We start from the raw sequence: 6,258 nt of genomic DNA, 5'->3' as shown, positions 1-6,258 counted from the left end.
AAAGTATGTTCTAATCATTACCACCATAGTTCATATTTGGTAATGGCTGGTATTTCTGTTGGGTAGTCCATTAAATCATGAAGTGATTGATTTTCTTTTCTTTTTCTACTTTCAAGGGGATTATTTCTACCAAATGTAATTGCCCTTTAGTGAACAGTGTTAGTTTGATGTACTGTGAACTTCCTTGGGGATGATCAGCCTCTGTGAATAGTAACATTAATCTAGTACAGAAACATTAGTGGCTTGTAAGGATTAATTCTATTTTAAGAACCCTTTAAAAAAAAAAAAAAAAAGAACCCTTTAGGAACCCTGAGTGTACACATGCTCCATAATAACTTGTTTCCAATTTATCAACTGTCACATCTTTAATTTCATTATTCACATTGTTTCTTTACAATTGTTGATTCAAAAATCTGCCATACATTCTTTACATAATATTTTTAACCATCCCTGTCTTGCTGAGGATGAAAAATGGATGACAGAAATGCCATTGGTGTTTAAATGCTTGCATCAGAGCTAGTTCTGGTCTAGAGCTTACTTCCTCAGTTCAGTTCAGTCATTCAGTCGCGTCCGACTCTTTGTGACCCCATGGACTGCAGTAAGTCAGGCTTCCCTGTCCATCACCAACTCCCGGAGCCTACTCAAACTCATGTCCATTGCGTCAGTGACACCATCCAACCTCATCTCATCTCATCCTCTGTCATCCCCTTCTCCTCCCGCCTTCAATCTTTCCCAGCATCAGGGTCTTTTCCAGTGAGTCAGTTCTTCACATCAGGTGGCCAGTGTATTGGAGTTTCAGCTTAAGCTTCAGTCCTTCCAATGAATATCAGGACTGATTTCCTTTAGGATTGACTCGTTTGATCTCCTTGCAGTCCAAGGGACTCTCAAGAGTCTTCTCCAACACCACAGTTCAAAAGCGTCAATTCTTCGGCGCTCAGCTTTCTTTATAGTCCAACTCTCACATCTGTACATGACTACTGGAAAAAGCATAGCTTTGGCTAGATGGACCTTTGTTGGTAAAGTAACATCTCTGCTTTTTAATATGCTGTCTAGGTTGTTCATAACTTTCCTTCAAGGGTTTTGGCTGCAGTCACCATCTACAGTGATTTTGGAGCCCCCGAAAAATAAAGCCTGTCACTGTTTCCAGTGTTTCCCCATCTATTTACCATGAAGTGATGGGACTGGATACCATGATTTTAGGTTTTCCTTGATTAAGTTCCATTTCTTCTATGTTACCAGTAGAAATTTAGTTTTAAATTTTCAATTCAGTTTTCTAAAACAATGATCACCTCCCCTTGGCATTCCAACAAGTTGATCAGTGGTTGACCTGAAATCATCGTCAACTCACCAAGCAATTACACAGAGAGTATCTGCTAATTCAGTTCGAGTCAATTAATCCCTAGTGAAAAGAAGCCACAGCAGATGGAAGTGGAGGGTGTCCCTCCTACCCAGCTGGGTGGTTCTGTCATCAAGAAAAGGGTGAGCTTTCTTCCTGGGACTTACAGTTGACCGCACTAAGGCCATATCATTTTCCTGTTTAGCATGATGTATTTTAGGATTTTCAGGGAAAATATTTGCATTGTGTAATGATCACAGGCAGAAAATGTTTTTCTTTATGGAGGACTGTTCATCAGCAAACTTGGTATGCCTGTCGGTTTCTGGCAAGAGAATTAAAAATAAATAATAAAAGGGAAGCATAATCTAATATTATGCTTTGGATTAATTCTAATTGATCCTAGAGAATTTAGAACCTAACTCTGAAAAGGTTAACATATAAAGTAAAGCTTCTTAAAAATAAATGACTTTTATATTGATGCTTTGATGGGTATGACATCTCTGGGCTTAATAGCCTTTTTATCCAGAAAGATCCCCAAATTGAATGTGGGGATGGAGCAGAGCTTTAACTCATCATGTGTTGCATCTCAGATCTTGGGGGCGATAGTCTTGTTTACAGGCACATCAGAGCAGCTCTAAGCCCTTAATAGAATATAGATATCATTTGGACCTAAGAAAGCTTACTTTATAACCACCTACTGGAAAGTGTTTTTTGGCTGAAGACCAGCACAGGCTGATATTAGCTTGGTAAATTAATGAACAATTTCAGTTCGGTTCAGTCACTCAATTGTGTCTGACTCTTTGTGACCCCATAAACCACAGCATGCCAGGTCTCCTTGTCCATCACCAACTCTCAGAGTTCACTCAAACTCATGTCCATTGAGTTGGTGATGCCATCCAACCATCTCATCCTCTGTCGTCCCCTTCTCCTCCTGCCCTCAATCTTTCCCAGCATCAGGGTCTTTTCAAATGAGTCAGCTCTTTGCATCAGGTGACCAAAGTATTGGAGTTTCAGCTTCAACATCAGTCCTTCCAATGAACACCCAGGACTGATCTCCTTTAGGATGCACTGGTTGGATCTCCTTGCAGTCCAAGGGACTCTCAAGAGTCTTCTCCAACACCACAGTTCAAAAACATCAATTCTTCGGCACTCAACTTTCTTTATAGTCCAACTCTCACATCCATATATGATTACCAGAAAAACCATAGTCTTGACTAGATGGACCTTTGTTGGCAAAGTAATGTCTCTGCTTTTTAATATGCTATCTAGGTTGGTCATAACTTTCCTTCCAAGGAGTAGGCATCTTTGAAGTTCACGGCTACAATCACCATCTGCAGTGATTTTGGAGCCCAGAAAAATAAAGTCAGCTTCTGTTTCCACTGTTTCCCCATCTAGTTGCCATGAAGTGATGGGACTGGATGCCATGATCTTAGTTTTCTGAATGTTGAGCTTTAAGCCAACTTTTTCACTCTCCTCTTTCACTTTCATCAAGAAGCTCTTTAGTTCTTCTTCACTTTATGCCATAAGGGTGGTGTCATCTGCATATCTGAGGTTATTGGTATTTCTTCTGGCAATCTTGATTCCAGATAATTTGAATACTTAAGTAAATCCTGTATTTGGAAGGTTACAACTGTCAAGGTAAGGGGCATCCACAATTTGAGAAACTGAGGAGAATCAGCATTCCAATGTATCACGGGGCTGATATCAATCCTTCACTTTCACTGATACAGCTACTCAATAATGTTGATTAAACATATTTCATGTGGACAATGTTGTGAGAAACAAGTTTCAGGGATAGAATTTCTTTATCAAAGAAATTTTAAGGCCATTATTTAATGAACTGTAATGATTAATTTAAAACTAATGGTGATGCCAAAGTTGTGGGTCTGGACTTTGCTCCTCAGTGACCCTATACTCCTCGTAGTAATGTAGGAGGATTGTGGATTGCATGGGGATAATGATGCCCTATTTTAGTTGATAAATGCTATCAGTTGAAGTGAAATACCATATAATAAATTTGAAGTATAAATCTTTGGAGCAAGCCAGAAGAATGGTGTAACTCTGTACATTGCTAATTTTCCAAGTCTTACTTTTCACTGCTCTAGAAGGACATTTTGAAAGTTAACAGATATCACACAGAATCCTCTAAGTGATTCAATTTTTTAAAAAGGCAAATCTGTTAAAAAAATTACAACACCCATCTAATTAATATTCTGCTTTGTAACTTACATAATCCATATTCAATTGCTTAATGAGTTTTTGATTGTCACAATGTTCCTTGTATGTACTTGAAGGTGAATTGAAAACAAAACTAGTAGAAACCTATAATGAAATATCCAAATAGTATATAAAGGTCATTCAATAAATAATCAGTATTCTCACTATAATAATATATATACTATATTTGCTAGATATGTATGTCTGTATATTAGTTATTGAAAGAATATCTTGAAGTCAGACTCCAGGAATAGTATATAACATGGGTTTTAGCAATTGTATATTTATATAACTTCCAGAACCAGACTGAGAAGAAATAGTGCATTGATTATATATATACAGAATGTACACACAAAGTAATATAGTAGAGATTTTCCTTCAAATTCCTAATATATTAACATGTTCTCAAATAATATAACTCAGTTTTTCGATGAATTGCAAGCATAGTCGTTTGTCATGACAAAGAAAATCAAGAATTCTCCAGTGGATAATTCATTATCTCACTGTATGTACCATTATTTAAGTATTTAACACAATGTATTATAATGATATATTTTCTTGTTTTTCTCCCTTATTAGACCTTTGGGTCTTATCCATTCTATTTTTCTAGATTCAACTCCTTACTTTAGGGCTATAAATAGATACATATATTTATTTGATTGATTAATTTATTGGATATTAATAGCATATTTTACAGAATTGGGGCTTCCCTGATGGCTCAGACTGTAAAGACTTCCTGCAATGTAGGAGACCCAGATTCAGTCCCTGAGTTAGGAAGATCTCCTGGAGAAGGGAATGGCAACTCACTCCAGTATTCTTGCCTGGAGAAGTCCATGGACAGAGAAGCCTGGCAGGGTATAGTCCATGGGGTTGCAAAAACTTGGGCCCAACTGAGCAACTTTCACTTTCACACTTTCACTTGCAAAATTTACCCTAATATTTTGGTTATTTTTTAAAAAACAGAATATTTAATTATTTTTTATTAATGGCTAGACCAAAATGACAAAATTTGAGTAGAGGGCAATTACTAATACCTCCAGAAAGAATGAAGTGGCTAGGTCAAAGAGGAAACAGTGTTCAGTTGTGGAAGTGTCTGCTGATGAAAGTAAAATTTGATACTATAAAGACCAATATTACATAGAAACTGGAAATGTTAGATTCATGAATCAACATAAATTGGACATGGTCAAGCAGGAGGTGGGAAAAGTGAACACCAACATTATAAGAATCAGTGAAGTAAAATGGATGGAAATGGAAGAATTTAATTCAAATGACCATTATATCAACTACTGTGGGCAAGAATCCCTTAGAAGAAATGGGGTAGCCCTCATAGTCAGCAAAAGAGTCTGAAATGCAGTACTTGGGTGCAACCTCAAAAATGACAGAATGATCTCAGTTTGTTTCCAATATAAACCATTCAACATCACAATAACCCAAGTCTATTCCCCAATCATTGATGGTGAAAAAGGAGCAGTTGACTGGTTCTATGAAGATCTTCTAGTACTAACACCCAAAATGATGTCTTTTCATCGTAGGGGATTGGAATGCAAAAATAGGAAGTGAAGAGATACCAAAATAACAGGCAAGTTTATACTTGGAGTACAAAATGAAGCAGAGCCAAGGTTAACAGTTTTGTCAAGAGAACACACTGGTCATCAAAAATAACTTTTCCCAACAGTACAAGAGACATGGACATCACCAGATGATCAATACCAAATTCAAATTGATTTTGTGCTTCATAGTCGAAGATGGAGAAGCTCAATACAGTTAGCAAAAACAAGACCTTGAGCTGACTGTGGCTCAGATCATGAACTCTTTATTGTAAAATTCAGACTTAAACTGAAGAAAGTAGGGAAAACTACTTGGCCATTCAGGTATGACCTAAATAAAATTCCTTATGATAATACAGTGGAAGTGATGAATAGATTAAAATGATTAAATCTGGTAGACAGAGTGCTTGAAGAACTGTGAACAGAGGTTTGTAACATTGTAAAGAATGTAGTGACCAAAACCATCCCAAATTAAAAAAAAAAAATCAAGAAGGTGAAGTGGTTGTCTGAGGAGGCTTTACAAAAGCTGAAGAAAGAGATGCAAAAGGCAAGGGAGAAAGGGAAAGATATACCCAACTGAATGCAGAATGAGCAGGGAGGGTTAAGAAAGCCTTCTTAAGTGAACAATGTAAAGAACTTGAGGAAAACAGTAGAATGGGAAAAAGATGGGTGCAGCAAAGGACAGAAATGGTAAGGACCTAACAGGAGCAGAAGACATTAGGAAGAGGTGACAAGAATACAGATGGGAACACAGAAAAGGTCTTAATGACCTGAATGACCACAATGGTGTAGTCACTCACCTAGAGTCAGAAATCCTGGAGAGTGAAGTCAAGTGAACCTTAGGAAGCATTACTAGGAATAAAGCTAGTGGAGGTGATGGAATTCCAGCTGAACTATTGAAAAATCCTAAAAGATGATGCTGTTACAGTGCTGCACTCAATATGTCAGCAAATTTGGAAAACTTAGCAATGGCCACAGGAATGGAAAAGGTCAGTTTTCTTTCCAGTCCTGAAGAAGAGCAATACCGAGGAATGTTCAAACTACTGTACCGTTGCCCTCATTTCACATGCTAGCAAGGTTATGCTCAAAATCCTTCAAGCTAGGCATCAGCAATATGTGAACTGAAAGTTTCCACATGTAAAAGCTGGATTTAGA

The sequence above is a fragment of the Cervus elaphus genome, chromosome 11 (genome assembly GCF_910594005.1).
Source record: "Cervus elaphus chromosome 11, mCerEla1.1, whole genome shotgun sequence".
In the NCBI taxonomy this organism is placed as follows: Eukaryota; Metazoa; Chordata; class Mammalia; order Artiodactyla; family Cervidae; genus Cervus; species Cervus elaphus.
Note: the sequence above shows the minus strand (reverse complement) of the source record.